The 25,393-nt window shown below is 37.2% G+C and overlaps 1 long non-coding RNA gene across 1 annotated transcript in view; it reads left to right on the top strand.

Moving 5' to 3' along the window:
- Positions 1–12,839: 12,839 nt before the first annotated feature.
- The window catches only part of LOC123334662, a 137,816-nt gene continuing 125,262 nt past the window's right edge, over positions 12,840–25,393 (top strand). Inside the window, exon 1 of the long non-coding RNA XR_006552666.2 lies at positions 12,840–12,986. This is a non-coding gene — a long non-coding RNA (uncharacterized LOC123334662). The remainder of the gene's footprint in view (positions 12,987–25,393) is intronic.

Genomic DNA, 25,393 nt, shown 5'->3' on the forward strand with positions numbered 1-25,393 from the left:
TAATAAAATAAATCAGTACCAAGATTCAGTAATATCTGATTTTATTTTATTCACTCTGCTTTGAGAATAGTTGAATTTTCTCTCTTGTGCACTTTTATGGAGTCATGACTTTGGGCTCCCCTTATGACTCAGTTGATAAAGAACCCACCTGCAGTGTGGGAGATGTGTTCAATTCCTGGGTTGAGAAGACCCCCTGGAGGAGGGAATGGCTACCCACTCTAGTATTCTGGCCTTGGAAATTCCATAGACATATAGTCCATGGAGCCACAAAGAGTCAGACTTGACTGAGCAATTTTCACTTTTGCTTTCATGGATTCATGACACTTTATAGGATTTATATATTTAATCAGGCTGAACAACAACAACCATCCCAATTATGAAGTGTGGTAGAAAGTTATAATAATGGTTCCCAAGGAATCATGTCTCCCTGTGTCCACACTGCAATTGATAAATGAGAAGCCAACATTGGGAATAAGCCAGGACCACAGTCCCAGACACATGAGGAAGACTAGTTTGGACTTCCTCTCCCAGCTGACCATAGCTACATGAATGAGACCAGATAAGATAAATAGAAAAACCACCCAGTCAGCTATCAGAATTATGAGATATGAAGTCATATTTAGAACCACTATATTGAGGATTATTTGTAATCTGGCAATGCACAGGTGATGCAAAATGCTTGGTTTTAATTCTAAGAATAATGGAGGGCCGCTGAGGCAAAAGAAATATGGAATGATCAGATTTTATGGAAGATCAGATGGACAAAAGCATCAGCTGCAGAATAAATTTTGGAGTTGAGAGTTGTATTTTAAGCCAAGAGAATATAGATAGAGTACACAAAATAGATCATTCATAATGAAGGTCATAAAAATTTAGAATTTAATGTGTGGGCAGTGTAGAGTACCTGTCAAATTAGACAAAAAAAATCCAAAAGGAAGATGTTATGGTATCAAGGAAACCAAGGGAGAATGGTAATTTTTTTAGGAATAAACCATTTTCAGTAATATTAAATTATACTGAGAAGTTGGGACTGTATGCCATCAACTGAAATAGAAATTAGTGTTTAAATTTTGTCATTTAGTAATATTTGGGTAGCATCATAGGGAAAGAGTCTTTCAATAACTTCCTCTAATACTATGGATCTTACTGCCTGAACAAAAAGCAGTATTCAATCGGCTTTGATGTTTGCAAAACGTATGTCTAAAACTAAAAGATTATCAGATTTTGAAAACAATAAAAATTCATGTTACATGCATTTAGAATAGTACAATTATATAAAAAAATGGCCTTCACTGACTTATTGGTTCATCATAAATACAATGGAAATCACACAGATAACAGATTAAAGTTGTTACACTTAACTTGCATAGCTTCCTCACTACTTAAACTCTTTGATTCTCAAGATGAGAATTCAACCATTTAAAACTGTTTTTCATTGGTTCTTGACATTGGTCATTTTAATTATTAATTCCTTAATGCTTTCTAAAGGAAAAACTCTAATATTGTGCACAAAGTTATCTGAGAGAATGATATTCTAAGATTGCATCCACAAACACAAATAATGAATACTCCAAAGTTCTGTTATCCTTAATCTACAGTAGAACAGCAGGTTCACTTGTAAGACCCTTGACACCAAGAGATATTTGGAAAAGATTTTTAATCTCTTTCAAAGACAGTTCCTCAAGGCTTTCCTTGAGTTTATATTCTAGAGAAACTCCCAGTTGACTTATCAAAGTAAACAGTAAATGAACACACTAGCATTTAAAATTAATTAAGCCTCTGTGCAACATCCATATACTTGTCTCTGATTTTCATCTGTGCAAAGTGGCTTAAGGCAGTGTTCTCCAAACCATTATTCTTAACGTAGTAATAAACAAGCCCTTGCATCCTCACAGCAGCCTTTTACAGGCAAGACATTGTCTGTCTTTTCAGCCTCCATGAGGAATAAAGGATGGGAATTGTGAGCATTGGGCAGGCACTCACCCAGCTACCTGCTCATCAACAACCTGCCTGTTCAGAAAAAAATAATAATAATTCCCAACGTTCTTTCCAAGACACAGGAAATAACAAGGAGAAAAAAACAGTTTCAAAATTGCCAAAAGAAAGAAACAAGGATCAGATACACCTTCCTACTGAAAACCACTAAGAAACTGGATAAAATACATAAAATAATTATTTCAAGACATCGGGTATCAGGCAATAAAGGACAGATTCTTGAGAAATAGAAACAAACAAGTCCTGATGATATATTCATATGTCAAGATATATCAAATGTTATAAATGTGCAGTTTATTGTATATCAATTATATCCTAGTAAAACAATCTAAAAAACTACTATTCTGAAAAATATCTATGTTAATTGGTGGCTTCTCCAAATTAAGTCCAGGTATTCATCTTCTTAAATTATCAGGACTCTAGGAAACACCAGAAAGAATAGAGAGAAGGAACTAAGAAATGCAAACTTAAGTTTTGGTAGTAATTAAATTTTATCTTGGAAACTGGAAAACAACAGACGGTAAATAGTCTATGCTCACATATGAAAATTGTTTATGAATACCATGGTAGAGATTTAGAAAAGCACTATGGCTCTCCTAAGAGTTTTGAATTTCTGTCAAAGGCCCTTATGAAAATTCTAGAGGAAATTTGAGTAAAATAAATCTAGTGAGGGGGATAAATGAAATGGTGTTTCATTCTTTTCAGCTTTATGATTTTTACTGTCCACTTACATTGAATCATTGCAAAAGGCTACACACTGAAGAGAGATGAAGTTACATTCATCTGATTAGAATCCAAAGCAGAAAATGATAACAGAATGATAAAGATATACACATGGCCCTTAATTTTTTTTTCTGAACAAATCTTTTAAAAAAATAAGATAAAATAGATGGATATCTTTGTTTCTATATTTTTATAGCTATTTCCATCTCTAATGTCTGATTTGAGGCTAAGAGATCCTTTTAGTCTCAGAAATTGAACAAAGTAAATTTTTTTTTTTTTAATTTTCATTTGCGCTCATGGAAAGTTATGACATCAAAAAAAAAAAAAAAATTCCCTAGCAGTGATGAACAAGGATTTTTGTCAGTCTTTTATTATTCCTGTTTGCAGCTGTGGTGAGGCAATTAATTTGTCTCAAAATACTCCAGTAGTACATAAAGTTTTGGAGAAAGAGACACATTAGGAAAGATTAAAAATATAGAACTAGAAGGCTAATAGGAGCCTCAAGAAGTTTTCAAATATCTAATTAGTTTTCATTTGTCTTAACCAAGGATAAAATAGAAAACAGGGCTAAGTAAAATTACATAAAGAAGACTACACAAAGGGCAATTTTCTGGCTCTCAGAATTATTATCTTATGAATTGTATACCTGAGGCAAGGATGTTTGGGATAGAATTATATTTGCCTGAGCTATTTTCAGTGTGTGTATTCAGAAGGCTTTTGGAGAGGATAATTCCTCCTCCATTGTTATGTGAAAGTCAGTTAAAATCCATTTATACTCATAGCTCACTGTGTGACAATTTCTGCTTTTCTCTAAGAAGAGGGTTGAGAGAATTGTATAGATGAGGTTAAGAACAAGAGTACCAAGGAGGAAAAAGTAGCTCCCTTGGTTCCTAGGGATTTCCAGCTCTTGCTTCCTCACAAGCCTTGGGATAATGTCCTGCCATGTATACCACTAGTTAATCACATGTTTACTTAACCTGATTTCAATAGCTTCATGCTGTTTACAACCAACAATCTTGAGTCACTGGAGAAATTCACCAGAATTGCTCCTTTTTACAAAGCACCGTCCAGGTAAAGTCTCTCAGCTGCTCACATCCCTGAAACCCCGAAATTCCAAATGAAAAAATATCTTTAACTCTCTGGAGCTGATTTATTCATAGACCAGCTTTATAAAAATGGAGCATTTGAATGAACCTATATTGATGGTTCAAAGTCAGGGGCGGGGTGGGGTGGGAAAGAGTTCTAAAATTTTTCTATATGTATTTGTTTTTATTAAATCACTCTAGAATGTAAAGGGCCTTTTATGCCTATACATTTAGAATTGTCTTTACCTAAAGAAAATTCTCTCATGTCCTATCTTTGATAAGTCTGCATTTTATTCAGTTGTGTCCTTTCCTTGTAACATAAATGGGGCATGATTTTATTCTCTTTTTCAAGCTCAACAGTAGTACATGCTTAATGCAACAAATACAACAGTGGTCTACAATTATCTATGTCTATCTATCTACATACCTTCTTACTTACCTACCTATATTTCACCCCTAGATGTAAACAGTATTAAAGCTCTTATCTAAACAGGATATATACAAAAATATATCTGTCTTATTTGTAAATAGCAATTTAACTTTTTTTCTAACTGTGATAGGTATTGTACTGCTGATCCTGTTTGTGATGCCAATTGTCTTGCTTTTCACACTATTTGCTGAACTCAGGGTAGGCAAGGCTCAAGCTTAGAGGCTGGAAGAAGACATTAGAAGCCATAGGAACTGCATGTTTATTCTCTCCTAGCTGGCATGGTGGCCATAATGCAGCCTCTCTCCTGGCTGACGCAGCTGCCAAAGCAGCAGCCATATGCTGTGCTTAGTCACTCACTCATGTCTGACTCTTTGTGACCCTCCATGGACTGTAGCACACCAGCAGCCATAACATAACCATTGCATAGCCATAACATAATCTCACATAACATAACCATGCTGCTGCTGCAATGTAGTCCCAATGCAGCAGCAGCCAGGGAGTTTTAGCTGTAGCTTACATGCACTTAAATATTTACAGAAGAAAAGTAGCCTATAGTCAGGTGAGGACCTCATGACACATATGTGCAGTTCTGCAAGTGATCTCAGCTGTTACATAACACTGCAAAGTCTCTGTTTACAGAATGTGGGGCAAGAGGGCATGAGAACGTGGGGCAAGAGAGCCTGACTGGTGCCATCTTAGCTAATTTGCTCCTTCCCTACAGATATAATGAACTCACATATTCATACGAGAGCAGACATACACTTTTCTTTACTTATTTTTAAAAATGCTATCCACAAAACTCTCAAGAATATACATTGAAGAGCTATATACCCTTCATATAAACTACAGATTGCTAATATTATTATTTTGTGAATCAGCTGAAGTAACTGGCAGGTATCATTGCCCTTCATCTCTGAAACTTCAAACAAGGGGGGAAATTAAAAGAGCATGTGGAAGAAAAATATTATGTTATTTTTTTAACCTTGTGTTAGGTCCAAATTTACTGAACCAAATAGTGTGATTAAGTCAAACAAATTTAACATTGACAAATAATATTATCTAATATAGTTCATATTCAAATTTTTACAAGTATCCTCATAGAAAAGCTATAGATTTTCTTTCTCTTTCTGCCCCAGAATCCAAACCAGGGCCATAAATTGCATTTATTTTTTATGTCTTTTGACTTCCCTGATGACTTAGATGGTAAAACGTCTGCCTACAATGTGGAAAACCTGGGTTCAATCCCTGAGTCAGGAAGATCTCCTGGAGAAGGAAATGGCAACCCACTTCAGTATTCTTGACTGGAAAATCCCATGAATGGAGGAACCTCATAGGCTATGGGGTAGGACACGACTGAGTGACTTCACTTTAACTTTCAATTTCACTTTCACGTTACGTCTTTTAAGTCTTTCTCTGTCTGGAACACTTTCTTTATTTTTCTTGAGCCTTTGTTTTTTGAGAAAACAGCCCAAATATTAAGGAAAGTGTCTCTTCTCAGTTTGTATTTGTCTGATTATTTTATCAGGATCAGATTCATGTCAAGAATATTTGATAGGAATACCACAAAAATGACATTGTGTCTTCCTTTCAGCATCAGATCACCTTCATTTTGTCTCATTATTGGTCATGAAATCATTGCTCACTTGGTTAACATGCACCAGATTTTGACACTGTAAAGACACTTTTCCCTTTTTCATTTAGTACTTAAGCTATGGGGAAATACTTTGAGACTGTGTAACCATCCTTTTAACCTGGTGGATTTAACATCCATTGTCTAAATCAATTAATTACCATAGAGATAGTTTTCTTTTAATTTTGATGTACTTTTACCCTCCAAGAACTTTTCCAGAAGCAAATCCTTCCCAAGACTGAAAGCTCTGGTCTCTTACAAAACCTTTTTCACCTTCCTTTTGATTTCTCCAGGGCTCAGATGTGGTCTCAATATTTCCCCTATTTTTTTGCATCCCTACTGCTCAATGCTAACCTTCTTTTTCCTCCTCACTGGGTTTCTGCAGGATGTTGAGTTCTGACAGGGTCTCCATAGTTGACTCTAAGGATATGAGCTGTGCATTTCACTGCTGCTGCTGCTAAGTCACCTCAGTCGTGTCCGACTCTGTGCGACCCCATGGACTGCAGCCCACCAGGCTTCTCCGTCCATGGGATTCTCCAGGCACGAACACTGGAGTGGGCTGCCATTTCCGTTTCACTACTTACACATAAACTCAGTTTTGTCATTTTTTGTTTCCAAATAGATCTGAGGCTTGGATGGTTTACTTTACTATCTAGAGGAGGATGGATGGAAATATTCCTGTTTAGGTAACTGCTATTTTCCTACTGGGCTCAGAAAGTAAAGTCATCCTTGGAGGCTCAGACAGTAAAGAATCTGTCTGCAAGGCAGGAGACCAGGGTTCAATTCCTGGGTCAGGAAGATCCACTAGAGAAGGGAATGACTATCCACTATTGTATTCCTTCCTGGAGAATTCCAAGGACAGAGGAGCCTGGCAGGCTACTTTTATTTATTTTATTTACAATGTGAAATGTAAAATGTCCTAAATGTCTTAGCTGAGGGCATGGATTACTGCCTGAGGGTGTGAACAGATTTGAGAACATTTTCCTGATGGGAGAGATCGCATGGGGTGGGGTGGGGATGACACAGGGAGACACAAATTAGGAACAAATAAGGATAAAAAATTTGAAAGGGAATAAGAGACTGAGAGATAAAGTAACAGAAAAAAAAAATGAGAAAAAGAAAGGGAAGTACAGAGAGAAAGAGTGATTAAGAGAGATGGACAACAAATCTGGGGGAAATGAAAGGAGCATATGAAGAAATATATTATTGTACTATTATCTTTACTTTGTGCTAGATCAGAATTTAGGGTGTTAAAAGTTCAAAAGTCAGCAAAGTAATACCAATTGGTCATCGAAGTAGTAAAAGTTCATAAAAGCTTATTGTTCATACATGAAAATGACTAGAAGCATGAAAACTAGGAGCATGAAAACCAAAACATGGGATGAGGTTCAAGGGTACATTGTTACAAAGCAGCTTACTTAGTAGGAAGACAGTGACTGTTTATTCTTCATTTTGACTGGTTATAATATTAGGATTTTCTTAAATGATAGGGAATTGGTTAGTGGTTACCTCATATGAACTTTGGGAAACAATTGAAGTTTTACTTATGGCTTCCAGAAACATTAACAAATGACCAAGGCCAAGTTAATCTTACAAAATAAAATTAGCATGTTCGTTTGACCAAACTGGTTTTTTCTGCTCAAGGAATGTTAAAGGCAGGCCTGCATACATTTTCTACTTTAACAACTGAATGCCTAACTACTTTGACCAGTCAATTTGGCAAAAATATTATCAAGAGCCACAACAGTTGTTTTTACAGGTCCCAGATAAATTTCCTATTTTTAGAAGTCATCTTAACACCACAGATCTTTATTTGATAGATTGTACAAAGATCTAGAATTCATAATTCCTGATTAATATGAGTATAAAAAGGGAAAATATTAAACTAAATATTTTACATTAACACATTGCCAGAAATTTGGAATGGACAGGGGATATGAATAGATCTTTGATTTGATGTCTAGCTATTTCCCAATTGCTGTACAAAACTAAAAATGCTTATATGTGTTTATAGCTATTATATGTAGAGTTTTAGGGACTTCTCGAGGGGGGCACTCAGGCTTCACTGATCTTTACTCACCCTTACACTCCTACACTTAGATAATTTTTCTGTATATATTAAAGTTAATGTTTTATCCAATGCATAGAGTCTGACTTATTTAAATGGTTCAGTGACATAAAAATTACTAAAACTGGGGGAGTTGATGCTTTTGTCTTAAAATTTTCTGCAGTAAATGAATTGTGGCAATCAAGTTTCCAAATTCTGTTAAGCACAAAATGTAAAGTTTGACTATTTTAACTTAGGCAATACATTTAGGCTTTTTTATTTTACTACTGTGAGATAGTATCAAAATGGCCCAGTATAACAGTTCACTTAATTTGCAATGTGAAAAATACATTTAATATCTCTGATGAAAAGCAGCTCTATTAAACTGAATGGTCTTTCTCCTGTTTTTAAATGTCTTAGGTCCTTACAATGAACTTCTAAAAATATCCTCATGCTAGTGCATTAAGTGAACATTTCATTTACCATTCTACAGATAAATATACACATCAACCATGTTTTATTTAAGACACTTAGCTGGAGTGTGAAGCATGGTTAAATGAGAAATATTTAATAACCCAATTTCAAAAGGTCAGCTTTCTATTTTAATTCCTCAGAATCCATAAATTCTTGACATTGCCAGTATTTAATGAAAACTTTATTGAATCCTGTGAATAAATTAATGAATGATCTTGTTACTACATCACATTAAAACATCAATTGTCTCTCAGGCAAACCCTAAAATTAGAGTCTTTGTAATGTTAAATAGCTCTATATCTCCTGCTCTCAAAGTGGTTCTAATCCATCTTACTCTTCATTTCTTGCCTGGTCTCTCAGCTTTTCTATCTTGGTCCAAACCAAGAGACTGCTGTTCTTTAACCAATGACAGCTTTGTTCTTGCTCTAGTCTGGCTTCCTTATGACAAGGTTTATTGAGATACCCAATCATACAACTTTCTGACAGCACACAATCTAAATATACTTCTCCTTCCATTAACCCCCCAAATTTCCTATTCACATCCCAACCATATTACAGGCTTTTCCTAACACTTTCTGCTGAGATGAACATTGTTCCTATGGTGAGTGTTCCTCTATCTCCTGTCACAAAAATAAACCCAGCTATACATATATTCCTGGTGGACATTGATAGTCCTTTTGTGATTGTCTTCTGCCTGAGTTTATCCAGTCCTCTGAGCATGACTTGTAAAATCCTGTATAAATTAGTCTCTTCCTATTTACAAATTCGCTTACAGCTACTTTGCTCCACAGCAGCCTGCTCTCCCAATCAAATTTCTGTTTTCTAAATGCTCCATACTCAATATTGGTAACAACTAAATAATGGGAAGTGATGAGAAATTTGGATGTGAAGTGGGAAGTGAGAGGACAAATAAGGGTCGACATTTCACAGGCAATCTTATTTGAAAGAGGAGGAGAGTGGGTCTGACTGCAATACTGAAATGAATCAGGACCCTATGATCTTTCACTCCCATGTCCTCAGCCTACCTTTTCTCAGTGGAAAAACTTTAGCCAAAGAATAAGTTTAACCAGAGATATGAGAAAATTCAAAAACAAAGGAACAGTTCAATAAGATTAAATAACAATAGTTTAGCTACTAAGTAATACAATAAGAAAGACTGGAAATCTCTTCAAGAAAATTAGAGATACCAAGGGAATATTTCATGCAAAGATGGGCACTATTAAGGACAGAAATGGTATGGACCTAACAGAAGCAGAAGATATTAAGAAGAGGTGACAAGAATACACAGAACAAGTATACAAAAAAGATCTTCATGACCCAAGTAATCACAATGGTGTGATCACCCACCTAGAGCCAGACATCTTGGAATGCAAAGTCAAGTGGGCCTTAGGAAGAAGCTTCACTATGAAAAAAGCTAGTGGAGGTGATGGAATTCCAGTTGAGCTATTTCAAATTCTAAAAGACGATGCTGTCAAAGTGCTGCACTCAATATGCCAGCAAATATGGAAAAGTCAGCACTGGCCACAGGACTGGAAAAGGTCAGTTTTTATTCCAATCCCGAAGAAAGTCAATGTCAAAAAATGTTCAAACTACCACACAATTGCACTCATGTCATATACTAGCAAAGTAATGCTCAAAATTCTCCATGCCAGGCTTCAAGAGTAAGTGAACTGTGAACTTCCAGATGTTCAAGCTGGATTTCCAAAAGGTAGAGGAATCAGAGATCAAATTGTCAACATCATTTGGATCATAGAAAAAGCAAGAGAATTTCAGAAAAAAAAAATCCTCTTCTGCTTCATTGACTACGTTAAAATCTTTGACTGTGTGGACCAGAACAAACTGTGGAAAATTCTTAAAATGACAGCAATACCAGAACACCTTACCTGCCTCCTGAGAAACCTGTATACAGGTCAAGAAGCAACAGTTAGAACCATACACGGAACAATGGACTGGTTCCAAATTGGGAAAGGAGTATGTCAAGGCTATATATTGTCACCTTGCTTATTTAACTTATATGCAGAGTACATCATGCAAAATTCCAGGGTGGATAAAGAACAAACTGGAATCAAGATTGCTAGGAGAAATATCAATAACCTCAGATATGCTGATGACACCACCCTTATAGGAGAATGCGAAGAGGAACTAAAGAGCCTCTTGATTAAGGTGAAAGATGAGAGTGAAAAAGCTAGCTTAAAACTCAACATTCAAAAAATGAAGATCATTGCGTCTGGTCCCTTCACTTCATGGCAAATAAATGGGGAAACAATGGAAACAGTGACAAACTTTATTTTCTTGGGTTCCAAAATCACTGCAGATGGTGACTATAGCCATGAAATTAAAAGATGCTTGCTTCCTGGAAGAAAAACAATAACAAACTTAGACAACATATTAAAAAACAGGCATTACTTTGCCAATAAAGGTCCATTTAATCAAAGCTGTGGTTTTTTCAGTTGTCATATACGGTTGTGAGTGTTGGACCAAAAAGAAGGCTGAACACCGATGAACTGATGCTTTTGAACTGTGGTGTCAGAGAAGATTCTTGAGAGTCCCTTGGACTGTGAGGAGATCCAACCACTCAATTCTAAAGGAAATCAGTCCTGAATTTTGATTGGAAGGACTGATGCTGAAGCTGAAACTCCAATATTTTGGCCACCTAATGTGAAGAGCCAACATTTGAAAAGACTCTGATGTTGGGAAAGATTGAGGGTAGGAGGAGAAGGGGATGACAGAGGATTAGATGGTTGGATGGTATCACCAACTCAATGGATACGAGTTTGAGCAGGCTCCAGGAGATGGTTAAAGACAGGGAAGCCTGGCATGCTGTAATCCATGGGGTTGCAAAGAGTTGGATATGACTGAGCAACTGAGCAACTATAACAAAATCAAGATCCTTTAGTTCCTCCTCAAGGGCTATCCTTAATATCCTGAGTCTTATACTTTGAGCCATCTTATAGATACTAAAACCCCCACCAAGCATAGGAAGTTAACTACATTAATATCAGACTTTACCCACAATATAAGCTGCCATGTTGATGTATGGCAAAACCAATACAATATTGTAAAGTAATTAACCTCCAATTAAAATAAATAAATTTATTTTATTTTTTTTTATATATTTTTATTTTTTTTTTATTTTTTTATTTTATATATCGGCTGCGATCCAAAAGTCTACAAGTAATAAATGCTGGAGAGGGTGTGGAGAAAAGGGAACCCTCTTACACTGTTGGTGGGAATGCAAACTAGTACAGCCACTATGGAGAACAGTGTGGAGATTCCTTAAAAAACTGGAAATAGACATGCCTTATGATCCAGCAATCCCACTGCTGGGCATACACACTGAGGAAACCAGTAGGGAAAGAGACACGTGTACCCCAATGTTCATCGCAGCACTGTTTATAATAGCCAGGACATGGAAGCAACCTAGATGTCCATCAGCAGATGAATGGATAAGAAAGCTGTGGTACATATACACAATGGAGTATTATTCAGCCATTAAAAGAATACATTTGAATCAGTTCTAATGAGGTGGATGAAACTGGAGCCTATTATACAGAGTGAAGTAAGCCAGAAAGAAAAACACCAATACAGTATACTAACGCATATATATGGAATTTAGAAAGATGGTAACAATAACCCTGTGTACGAGACAGCAAAAGAGACACTGATGTATAGAACAGTCTTATGGACTCTGTGGGAGAGGGAGAGGGTGGGAAGATTTGGGACAATGGCATTGAAACATGTAAAATATCATGTATGAAATGAGTTGCCAGTCCAGGTTCGATGCACGATACTGGATGCTTGGGGCTGGTGCACTGGGACGACCCAGAGGGATGGAATGGGGAGGGAGGAGGGAGGAGGGTTCAGGATGGGGAACACATGTATACCTGTGGCGGATTCATTTTGATATATGGCAAAACCAATACAATATTGTAAAGTTTAAAAATAAAATAAAATTAAAAACAGTAAAAAAAAAAATAAATAAATAAATAAATTTATATAAAAAAATAAAAGAAAAGAGAAAAACTGACCCTGGAGCTAGAGACTAACTTTATATAAAACAATCAAGATGACACTGATCAGATATTCTCATGACCAGTTTCAAGATGACTGTCAGAGAAGGCTGCTATGTTTCTGAAGGTAGCCCTGTTCTTCTATCTATGAAAGCTCTTGCCCACTAATTGTCAGTTGGGAGAATTGGCCTTTGGACAGGAGTCCAGCATCCTAAATAAAACAAACTTACCCTTCCACCAACCTTGCCTCTTTATTGGCTTTAGAGTGATGAACAGCTGGACCCCTACTTTGGTAACAGTTTTAAGTACCCAGTGTTGGGCTTCTGTGCTCTCCTTATATCTGGCTCCCTAGGGTTTTCCCAAGTAGAGCCTCTGGCCATGACAACATAATGGGATGGCCTTGAAGAGCCCTGCTGCTAGAGGCTAGCTGACCAAAGATGGGCACTGAGGGCATGTTCCTAGCAGCTGCCAGAACTATTTGTTTTGGTGATCCTCCCTGCTTGTCCCAAGCACAGCACTGGCTGCCAACTTACACTTGTCCTTGGTGGAATGGAAACATGCATCTGGATGAGCTGCTGAGTTTCAAAACTGAGTAAGTTCACTGGTGTGCACCTGGGCAAACTTCTCCTTAGAGAAGATGTTTAACAGGGCATTTTGTCAATTGGTTCTGATGCTTGCCTGCCTTTGAGGAGTATCTGTGGGCATGAAGTGCTTTTTGGGTATTCTGTCCATTGATTCTGATGTGTGTTTGACATCACAGAATATTTGTGTTTGCGAGGTGTTTGGGACTCAGTATTAAAAGGTGTGTGACCATTCTGTCTTCTGTTGTATGAGTATATATTCCATGTGTGTGACTGTGTCTTTGTTGTGTTTTGTAAAATGGGAAATTCAAGTTCAACTCATTAGAAAAAATTTACCTATGAGATTATGACTAAAGCAAAAGAAAGACAACCTTTTTAAGTATATATGAAACTATTCTTTAGCCTCTGGAAAAAATTGGTTAAAATTAAACTCCTTTGAAACTCCAAAACTCTTTCTTTCTGCACAAGCAGTTAGAGAAAACCAGCTTGAAAAATACTATTCTTAGAATTCTGACCCTGAGAGAACAAAAATATGCCTAGGAAAAATCTTGAAGCTGATACTTAACATGTCCTTGAAATACAAAACAGCCCATTTTGCCTGAGAATTTTGTCTTAGGTTTACTAGTAGAACTTGAAAAGATGTTTGGGTTCATTAAATATACATCTTGTACCATATTAAAGAGAAATTGTGCTATGAGAAAAAAAACACATGTTTTTAGAGGTTATGGAATATGTTCTTAAGCTTGCCAATAGAAAATGCTGATATAACAGTCCAATTACTTGTTTCTTGATTTTGTTAAGGTCTTTTAATCATTAAAAATTGTAATATGTAGTTAAAGCTACTAAAAATGACAAGGAAAGCATTTCAGTGTGCAAAACGAGTAGGATATGTGTTTTTGATGAGACAAGGTATAAAGAATGGAAATATATTTTGTTGAGGAAAAATGATAACTTTGTTCCATAGCTGGTTGTTTCTGGATGGGAAAAAATATGGGACAAATCATATGGCTACAAAAAGTGATAAAAGGTTTCTAAGAAAATGAAATTTTGAGAAAAGAATTTTGTACATTGTCAGGAGTGATTAAGCTTAGATTGGATTTAATTTGGTAATTCAACTTTGTAATTAATATTAAGGTGGTACTAGACTGGAATTTGGTTTTCTTTCTCTATGTTAAAAGAACAAAATTTTTCTGGAATATTGAACTGCTTTTGATAATAGATTGTAAGTTTTATTCTCTAGATAACATTGAGTATCCCAAAAGGCCCCTAGGCATCTCAGAATAAATTCAATAACTAGGATTATTTGGTATGTTAAATTATATGGAAAACATTTGATAATTTTTAGATCATACTGCTGAACTGGGTAAGAAATTTAAAGAATTCTAATGGAAATTTAAAGACTTCTAGTGGATGAGAAGAATTGACTCATTTGAAAAGACCCTGATGCTGGGAAAGATTGAAAGTGGCAGGAGAATGGGATGACAGAGCATGAGATGGTTGGATGGCATCACCGACCATGATGGTGATGACATGATGGACATGAGTTTGAGTAAACTCCGGAGGTTGACAATGGACAGGGAGGCCGGGTGTGCTGCAATCCATGGGGTCACAAAGAGTTGGACATGACTGAGCAACTGAACTGAACTGAGGGGAAAGCTCTTGCTTTACTTCAAACCATCTTTTTGACCTTCAGGTTCAGGAGGTCAAAATGACTAAACATACTTAAAACAATCAAGATGATGCTGATCAGACCAGTGCATGACTAATTTCAAGATGGCTGTCTGAGCAGGCTGTGCTTATTTTGCATGTAGCCACCTCTCTTCACCTATAAAGCCCCTGCCTGCTGCTTGTTGGGAGGGACAGGAGTTGACCTTTGGATAAGCGCTACCCTCCCCCCAAACCCCCACCACCACAGGTTGCTGGTCTCCTAAATAAAGCAAATTTTGCTTTCCACCACCCTAGCCTCTTTACTGGCTTTAGAATGGCAAGCAACTGGATCCCCACTTTCAGTAACATGGCCTCAGCATTTTTTTTTTTTTTTCCATAATGGAATCTGAGGAAAGTCAAGTAAGAGAATCTTAAAATGCTGTCCATGCCTTACCTACAGTTTTCATGAACTAAGGCTTTATGTGGAAAATTACATTATCCTATCAGCTGGCCACAGAATATGAAGGCTAGACCTATAAAATTAGAGGCTCTGAGGGTGAATCCCAGGCATTAGTACTTTTCAAAGCTCCCCAGGTAATTTCAATGTGCAGCCAAGACTGAGAACCACTACTATGAAGAAAAGCAAGACAGTGATAAAGAAAATCTTCAGTTTAGTCGTTGCTCTGGCAGTGGGGAGAGAGAGATGTCTTCAGAAAGGAATAATCAGAAAGTTTTAACTACCTTGGCAATAGTCTGTTACAAAAGCGGACAATGATATGAGGTGTTTTTCTAATCTTACTATTATAATTGTCATGATCATGCTTTATATACATTAATTTTTGAGTGAGATGTTTAATTTGAAATAATTTATAAAATAAAAAAAAAAAACTTAGAGCAGTTGTCTCAGTTGTCACTGGTAACATAATCACTTAGATGCCACTAGCCCAGTATATGCCCTGAATATAAATAGTGAAATTCTCAAAAAACGACTTGGTATAACACAAAAATGTGTTTTTTAAAGATAATTTATTCAATGGAGAGAAATTCCCATGATGAATATCATGGTCTTTAAAACTTTTTTCTTTATACAATAAGCACCATCTCTTCCCTCCTGTAAATGAAAAGAAACTTAGCATTTCTGAAATTTAGAAATTCTGCCATTGCTGAGCATCTCTGATTCCATCAAGCAAAAGGCTCATTCTTGGAACTGCTGGAAACCCCAGTAAAGAAGAATTGGCCTTTTGTTCTTCTTCTACCACAGGAAATCCAAATAAACACAGTGAAGACTGATTCCGTGGCTCTTCCTCTATTGCTTGCAAAGTCCAATTTAAATTTTGCATCTAAATCTTATGTTCTGCCATCATGTTCTGTACTATGCTTAGTCACTCAGTCCTGTCTGACTCTTTGAGACCCATTGGACTGTAGCCTGCCAGGCCTCTCTGTCCATGGGATTTTTCAGGCAAGAATACTGGAGTAGGTTACCATTTCCTTCTCCATGGCATCTTCCCGACCTAGGGATAGAAAGTGCAGTGCTGAGTTGCAGGCAGATTCTTTTCCTCGTGAGCCATCGAGGATGCTCCTAAATCTTATGTTCTCCCATCATGTTCAGGAGTAGAGGGAAGTGAAAGTCGCTCAGTCATGTCCAACTCTTTGCAACCCCACGCAATAGTCCATGGAATTCTCTAGGCCAGAATACTAGAGTGGGTAGCCTTTCCCTTCTTCAGGGAGTCTTCCCAATCCAGGGGTCAAACCCAGTTCTCCCACATTGTAGGCAGATTTTTTACCAGCTGAACCACCAGGGAAGCACAGTGGCAGACTTTTTTTTTTTTTTCCTTTTCTGTTCTAATCCTGTCTTGTCATAGTGACATCTGGTTCCACCTGAACTTAGTGAAAGTGAAAGTCACTCAGTCGTGTCCCACTGTTTGCTGCCCTGTGGACTATGCAGTCCATGAAATTCTCCAGGCCTGAATACTGGAGCGGGTAGCCTTTCCCTTCTCTAGGGGATCTTCCCAACCCAGGGATTGAACCCAAGTCTTATTCATTGTAGGTAGATTCTTTACCAGCTGAGCTACAAGGGGAGCCCAAGAATACTAGAGTGGGTACCTTATTCCTTCTCCAGCGGATCTTTGCGATCCAGCAATTGAACAGGGGTCTCCTGCATTGCAGGTAGATTCTTTACCAACTGAGCTATCAGGGAAGCATGATATATCATGTTATATCATCATGTTCAGAGGAATACTAAATCACTGTTTATATCTCACAAAAAAATCATCAAAATGGCAGGTTATATCAGGGAAATTTTTGAGGGATTTGCTATGATTATGTCAAGGTTTTGTAAGTCATTGAGATAAATCTAGTGACACTGAAGTGATTATACTTGTTTTGACAATGATGGCTGTTAAATCGCTCCTAAAGTAGATATTATCACTTAATTATTTATTTAAATTGCCATAGTTTTCCAGATTGAAGTAAGACACTTGAAAGATAATTGCCACAAAGATAGTATTGCTGGTCTGCTGTTTTTAAAGGAAAACAATGAGAAAGAAATAGTAACAAGAAGTCTGAGGTTAATACACTTCTAATAATAAACACTTAGAAATATTTTCTGATGAGAATGATAACAGTGATGTTGTCTGAATCAGAGCCTGAGGAAGTATCACTAAGTGGACAGGGGTCCCCAAACAGCAGTCAATCTGGCTTATCCCTATGGTTGTAAGTAAATTTTTATTGGAACACTGTCATGACCATTTGTTTACACAATGTCTATGTCAGGTTTCATGCTGTAAAGACTGGCAGAGTTAAGTAACGGCAGCAGTGAACTTTGTAGCTGAGTTGGTAAAGAATCTGCCTGCAGTGCAGGAGTCCTGGGTTCATTCCCTGGGTCAGGAGGATTCCCTGCAGAAGGAAATGGAAAACCACTCCAGTATCCCTGTCTGGAAAATCTCATGGGCAGAGGAGCCTGGTGGGCTGCAGTCCATGAGGTCACAAAGAGTCAGACACAACTGAGCAACCAACACTTTCATTTTCACTATGGAAACTTTCACTGATCTCTGAATTAGTAGATGGGGGTAGATATTTGATTTGAATTCTCCTAGCATTATTTTAACATGGTAACTTTGAACAAATTGCTTCTATCTCTCTTTCTTAGTTTCCTCTCCTCGAATATTTCCAATTTGTATAGCATAATAACTGCTATATAGTAAACTATGTAAGTCTTTGATCTTGTTATGATCATAAAAATTTAGGTAATGTAACATATCCAGAAAAATGTACCAAGATTATTTTAAGAATTTAAAATGCAAAGGGACATTTTAATGCAATTTTATTGGCAATCATTTTTACAGAATTTCTGGAAATGTCTTTTTTTTTTTTTTTGCAGGAAGCAACAGTTCTCCATTTCACTACAGAACTCCTAAATTATATGTCTGGCATATCTAACTTCCCAGAAAGTTACATTTCTTAGATCAATCTTTGTTAATCTTATCCTTCACTTACAAATACATTCTTGTGCTTTTCAGCTAGTAAGATTCTTCCTTTTGTAGAATTAAGTAATTATAAAAATTTTGCTTTCTATGATAGTCTACAAAAGCCTAACTGAATCTTCCTTGGCCTTTCCATTTTATTTTTTTCTTTTACTTTATTTGTTAAAAAACAAAAAAAAAGAAGAAGAAGAAGAACACTGATGTACCAAGGATTTTGGGTGATTGCTCCTTAAGTCATTGTTTTACTTTGTTCCACTCTAGATAGAGAAGAAATACATTATGTTATAAATTTTACTGTTTAGATAGGGCCACATTTATATGATGAACTGATGCTGGCAGCTGAAGTTAATGATGCAGGACTGTCCACACACTCCTTTCCACTGGGCCCATTCTCTATGGCACTCCTTGCCAATAAGGGAAACACTTGGCAATGACATAGTAAATGGCAAGATTTTAACACTGCCAAGGGACTATGTAAGTGTTTAATGAGCCATTTCACTTTGTGAATGTCTTACTCTTTGCTCTGTGGTGTTAGGTCAATGGACAAATTGGAACTATAAAGTCCAAGGCTGCCAAAAACATCTCTGGTAATAGAGTGAGAATTTTTTTATCTCTGTGTCTTTATTTGTGTGTTTATTTGTGCATGTGTGCTCAGTCGTGCCCGACTCTATGCAACCACATGGACTCTAGCTCTCCAGGCTCCTCTGCCCATGGGGTTTCCCAGGAAAGAATCCGGAAGCAATTGTCATTTCCTCCTCCAGGAGACCTTCCTGAACCAGGAATCGAACTTGCATCTCTTGAGTTTCCTGAATTGGCAGGTGGATTCTTCACCACTCTGTCACCATACTGTAAAGTATTTCTCATATCATGTTTCAAAAGACAATGCACTGTTCTATCAGAATGGCAAATATTCTCTTTTGTTAATGGGTTCAGTTCAGTCAGTCGCTCAGTCGTATCCGACTCTTTGCAACCCCATGAATCCCAGCACACCACACCTCCCTGTCCATCACCATCTCCCGGAGTTCACTCAGACTCACGTCCATCGAGTCGGTGATGCCATCCAGCCATCTCATCCTCTGTCGTCCCCTTCTCCTCCTGCCCCCAATCCCTCCCAGCATCAGAGTTTTTTCCAATGAGTCAGCTCTTCGCATGAGGTGGCCAAAGTACTGGAGTTTCAGCTTTAGCATCATTCCTTCCAAAGAAATCCCAGGGCTGATCTCCTTCAGAATGGACTGGTTGGATCTCCTTGCAGTCCAAGGGCCTCTAAACAGTCTTCTCCAACCCCACAGTTCAAAAGCATCAAGGGATGGAATGGGGAGGGAGGAGGGAGGAGGGTTCAGGATGGGGAACACATGTATACCTGTGGCGGATTCATTTGGATATTTGGCAAAACTAATACAATTATGTAAAGTTACACATGTATACCTGTGGCGGATTCATATTGATATTTGGCAAAACTAATACAGTTATGTAAAGTTTAAAAATAAAATAAAATTAAAAAAAATAAAATAAAATATGCCAATCTTTCAATTAAAAAAAAAATAAAAAAATAAAATTAAAAAAAAAACAAAAGCATCAATTCTTCGGCGCTCATCTTTCTTCACAGTCCAACTCTCACATCCATACATGATCACTGGAAAAACAATAGCCTTGACTAGACGGACCTTTGTAGGCAAAGTAATGTCTCTGCTTTTGAATATGCTATCTAGGTTGGTCATAACTTTCCTTCCAAGGAGCAAGCATCTTTTAATTTCATGGCTGCAGTCACCATCTGCAGTGATTTTGGAGCCCCAAAAAATAAAGTCTGACACTGTTTCCACTGTTTCCCCATCTATCTCCCATGAAGTGATGGGACCAGATGCCATGATCTTCATTTTCTGAATGTTGAGCTTTAAGCCAACTTTTTTACCCTCCTCTTTCACTTTCATCAAGAGGCTTTTTAGTTCTCACTTTCTTCCATAAGGGTGGTGTCATCTGCATATCTGAGGTTATTGATATTTCTCCCGACAATCTGGATTCCAGCTTGTGCTTCTTCCAGCCCAGCTTTCCTCATGATGTACTCTGCATATAAGTTAAATAAGCACAGTGACAGTATACAGCCTTGAGATACTTCTTTTCCTATTTGGAACCAGTCTGTTGTTCCATGTCCAGTTCTAACTGTTGCTTCCTGATCTGCATACAGGTTTCTCAAGAGGTAGGTCAGGTGGTCTGGTATTCCCATCTCTTTCAGAATTTTCCACAGTTTATTATGATCCACAGAGTCAAAGGCTTTGGCATAGTCAATCAAGCAGAAATAGATGTTTCTCTGGAACTCTTTTGCTCTTTCGATGATGCAGCAGATGTTGGCAATTTGATCTCTGGTTCCTCTGCCTTTTCTAAAACCAGCTTGAACATCTGGAAGTTCACAGTTCACATATTGCTGAAGCCTGGCTTGGAGAATTTTGAGCATTACTTTACTAGCATATGAGATGAGTGCAACTGGGCGGTAGTTTGAGAATTCTTTGGCATTGCCTTTCTTTGGGATTGGAATGAAAATGGACCCTTTCCAGTCCTTTCGCCACTGATGAGTTTTCCAAATCTGCTGGCAAATTGAGTGTAGCACTTTCAGAGCATCATCTTTCAGGATTTGAAATAGCTCAACTGGAATTCCAGCACCTCCACTAGCTTTGTTCGTAGTGATGCTTTCTAAGGCCCACTTGACTTCACATTCCAGGATGTCTAGCTCTAGCTGAGTGATCACACAATCGTGATTATCTTGTTGTGAAGATTTTTTTTGTACAGTTCTTCTGTGTATTCTTGCCACCTCTTCTTAATATCTTCTGCTTCTGTTAGATCCATACCATTTATGTCCTTTATCGAGCCCATCTTTACATGAAATGTTCCCTTGAGATCTCTAATTTTTCCCATTCTGTTGTTTTCCTCTATTTCTTTGCATTGATCGCTGAGGAGGGCTTTCTTATCTCTTTCTTCTTGCTCTTCTTTGGAACTCTGCATTCAGATGCTTATATCTTTCCTTTTCTCCTTTGTTTTTTGCTTCTCTTCTTTTCACAGCTATTTGTAAGGCCTTCCCAGACAGACATTTTGCTTTTTTGCATTTCTTTTAGTTGACCCATTACTGGAATTTTGGCACTGAATTATTTTCATTTTGTAACTTTCCCTTGGAATCGATTCCCTGTTACTCCCATATCCCTCAGCTGTGATGTGAGTCGTTTATGGTTTATGCATATCAACTAGGTAACGGCATTGGCAAAGATGAGCTTCATCACTCTCTATCCTCTGATCAGCAATAGGAATAATATGAGTAGATAACAATAAAAAGGAAATATCCCAGAATTTGAAATCTGATGAAATTGTAATAAAAATAAGGATTAAGTCAACTTAAATACTATCAGTTTAATCATAATGGTTGTATTTTCTCTCTCCTTCTCTCTCTCTCTCTCTCTCTCTCTCTCACACACACACACACAAGCAATAGTCTAGTCTCTTCTTGTCTCTTACCTGTTTTATTACCCTTATAAGGAAATCCTGTGGACAGAAGAGCCTGGGGGACTAAAGTCCATGGGGTCACAGAAGAGTTGGAAATAACTTAGTAACTAAAGAACACCACCAGAGGTATAATATATTTTGGGCTGAGACACTATGGTATGTTTGGTAAGAATAATGGATTTTAGAGTCAGACTTCCTGGTTTTGAATATTATGTAGACTGCTTAGTAGAAGTGTAACATAAGACATATACTCTTAATTTCTCTAAAGGTAAGTTTTCTCACTTATAAAACAAAGATAACAGTATGTGTCCTTCATAGAATGATTGAATATTAAAAGTTATAAAGCATACATGTCGCTTATGACAGCCCCTTGAATACAAAAAGCAATGGAATGGGGAGGGAGGAGGGAGGAGGGTTCAGGATGGGGAACACATGTATACCTGTGGCGGATTCATTTTGATATTTGGCAAAACTAATACAATTATGTAAAGTTTAAAAATAAAATAAAATTGAAGAACAAAAAAAAAGCAACATCATAACTTATTTAAATAATAAAAGAAGGATTTCAACTAAAGTGAGTCAACATATTGACTTTCAACCTACTTCTGATGCTCCTGCACTTGTTCAGTCCTCTGAAAATGAACAGAAGTCTAGTTGGTTGAAAGAATGGTTGGCTAACTTAAGAGATCTCCTCATAAACAATTTTCCTTAAGAGTCAAATCTTCACAAAATATGTTTCCCTAATACCTATCATTAATATCCAGATTGTCAAATTAGATGAGATTAAAAATTTTTAATAATCCCATAGAGTTCTGTGGGATTACTTCATCCTGGTCTCCAGAAGCCATGCTGTGACATGATTAGGTATTATAATGTCTTATTCAGGTCATGTTAGCTCACTAGGATATTTCCTTTATTTTCATTCAGAAAAGCAATAGTATAGAAAATGTATATAGTAAAAAATTAACATTTGCAAATCAACACCCAGCTTTGTCAAACTGCAGCATGTTACTGCATTTGCTTGGAACCATTTTTAAAAGAAACAACATGTTAAAGTTGGTGATTCCAGCTTACCTTTTCAATTCATCTTCTGTTCATAGTACCATAATTCCTTGCTGAATTTAATCACCATTTTTTACATTTATACATTGTTTATATAATTTCTGTAAGTGTTTATTACTTTTGTTTCATGAATCCTTAAATTATAGATAGATGATAGACAGATAGATAGATGAATAGACTGATTTATAAGTAGATAGCCATGCATCCAGTATTACTGAATGTCTTACGAGCCTTGGTAATTTATACATTCTCCTCTAGTTCTCAACTTTCATTCAATAGTTTTGAGTCCAGCTATAGACTATAACAAAATTTATTCTTTCTGTTCTTGATAGACATTGGGTGGTATCAAGTTTGGAACCATTACCATAAGGAACTGGAATTATATACTTGAATAAATGTCTAAGGGTCTGCATTTTTATTGGATAGAATTCATAGTCTCTATAAAGTATAGCCTTTCAATATTATTGGATATTTTACTAGTGAGTGGCAGGGTAAGAAATTTCCGACTGCCATAAACTCTTTCTAATATTGATAATATCAGACATTTTATAATATTTGCCAACTTGATAAGTATAACATAGAACTCTCATGTTAATTTTTATTTCTATAATTGTTTGTGAGATTGAGCAGCCTTATTAAATGATTTTTAAAATTTTTCTACTCTTGAATGAATTGTGCATATCATTTCACTATTTTTATTTAAAGATTTTTTCATACTAGTTGTTTCTTTTACAAGTTATTTAAATATTCTCTATTGGAGAAGGCAATGGCAACCCACTCCAGAGTTCTTGCCTGGAGAATCCCAGGGACAGGGAGCCTGGTGGGCTGCCATCTGTGGGGTCACACAGAGTTGGACACAGCTGAAGCAACTTAGCAGCAGCAGCAGCAAATATTCTCTATATTATTCTCTTGTCAACTTATTCATTGAAAGTATTTTCCCCAGATTGCCTTCCTTTATCCTTTGTATCTTTAATTTTCTCACAACAGTTATTTGAACAAGTTATTATTATACTACCTTTATTAGTAGGTGATCAAAAATATATATCACATCTATTTTCTCTATTCTGTGGCTTAATAATAATAGTAAGATTTGCAAGATATTTATATTGATTTTCCTTAGTTAAAAAAAATATCCATTGTGGAGAATTTGAAAGCTAAAAAGCAGAATATAAAAATCCCATATAAAGATATAGTTATTCTTGATATTTTGGACCTTACTTTGCTTTGATATTGTCACTATGATAAACAAAACAAGATTTGTAGGTATAGACTTAATAGGTGGAAACAAGGCTTTTGGCAGATATTGCTGGATTGTTGTCCAGAAATGTGTTACATCATACTCCCTACAGGAGATCAGTCCTGGGTGTTCTTTGGAAGGAATGATGCTAAAGCTGAAACTCCAGTACTTTGGCCACCTCATGTGAAGAGTTGACTCATTGGAAAAGACTCTGATGCTGGGAGGGATTGGGGCAGGAGGAGAAGGGGACAATAGAGGATTAGATGGCTGGATGGCATCACAGACTCGATGAACATGAGTTTGAGTGAACTCCGGGAGTTGGTGATGGACAGGCCTGGCGTGCTCCAATTCACGGGGTTGCAAAGAGTGGGACACGACTGAGTGACTGAACTGAACTGAACTAAACAGGAGTATATGCAATTTTTAATTCTCAAAAACTTCATTAAAATTGGTTATCAGCCTGGTGGCTCAATTGGTTAAGAATCTGCCTGGAATGAGGTAGACTTGGCTTTGATCCATGGGTCAGGAAGATCCCCTGGAGAAGGAAATGGCAACCCACTCCAGTATTCTCGCCTGGAGAATACCATGGTCAGTGTAGCCTGGTGGGCTAGAGTTCATGGTGTCACAAGGATCAGAAATGACAGAGCAACTCACACACACATTTTTAAAACAGTTTCACAGACTGGCTGGTGAAGAAGAAAACTTTGTTCTTGTAATTCATAACATTCTTGGTTCAGTTCAGTTGCTCAGTTGTGTCTGACTCTTTGCAACCCCATGGACCGCAGCATGTCAGGCTTCCCTGTCCATCACCAACTCCCAGAGTTTATTCAAGCTCATGTCCACTGAGTCGGTAATACCATCCAACCATCTCATCCTCTGTCATTTCCTTCTCCTCTTGCCTTCAATCATTCCCAGCATCAGGGTCTTTTCCAATGAGTCAGTTATTTGAATCAGGTGGCCAAAGTATTGCAGTTTCAGCTTCAGCATCAGTCCTTCCAATGAACACTCAGGACTGATCTCCTTTAGGATGGGCTTGTTGGATCTCCTTGCTGCCCAAAGGACTCTCAAGAGTCTTGTCCAACATCACAGTTCAAAAGCATAAATTCTTTGGCTCTCAGCTTTCTTTATAGTCCAACTCTCACATCCATACATGACTGCTGGAAAAACCAAACCTTTGACTAGATGGACCTTTGTAGGCAAAGTAATGTCTCTGTTTTTAATATGTTGGTCATAACTTTTCTTCCAAGGAGCAAGTGTCTTTTAACTTCATGGCTGCAGTCACCATCTGCAGTGATTTTGGAGCCCCGCAAATAAAGTCTGTCACTGTTTACATTGTTTCCCCATCTATTTACCATGAAGTGATGGGACTGGATGCCAAGATCTTAGTTTTCTGAATGTTGACTTTTACACCAACCTTTCACTCTCTTCTTTCACTTTCATCAACAGGCTCTTTAGTTCTTCTTCACTCTGCCATAAGGGTGGTATCATCTGTATATCTGAGGTT

Source organism: Bubalus bubalis, chromosome 8 (assembly GCF_019923935.1).
Source record: "Bubalus bubalis isolate 160015118507 breed Murrah chromosome 8, NDDB_SH_1, whole genome shotgun sequence".
Lineage (NCBI taxonomy): Eukaryota > Metazoa > Chordata > Mammalia > Artiodactyla > Bovidae > Bubalus > Bubalus bubalis.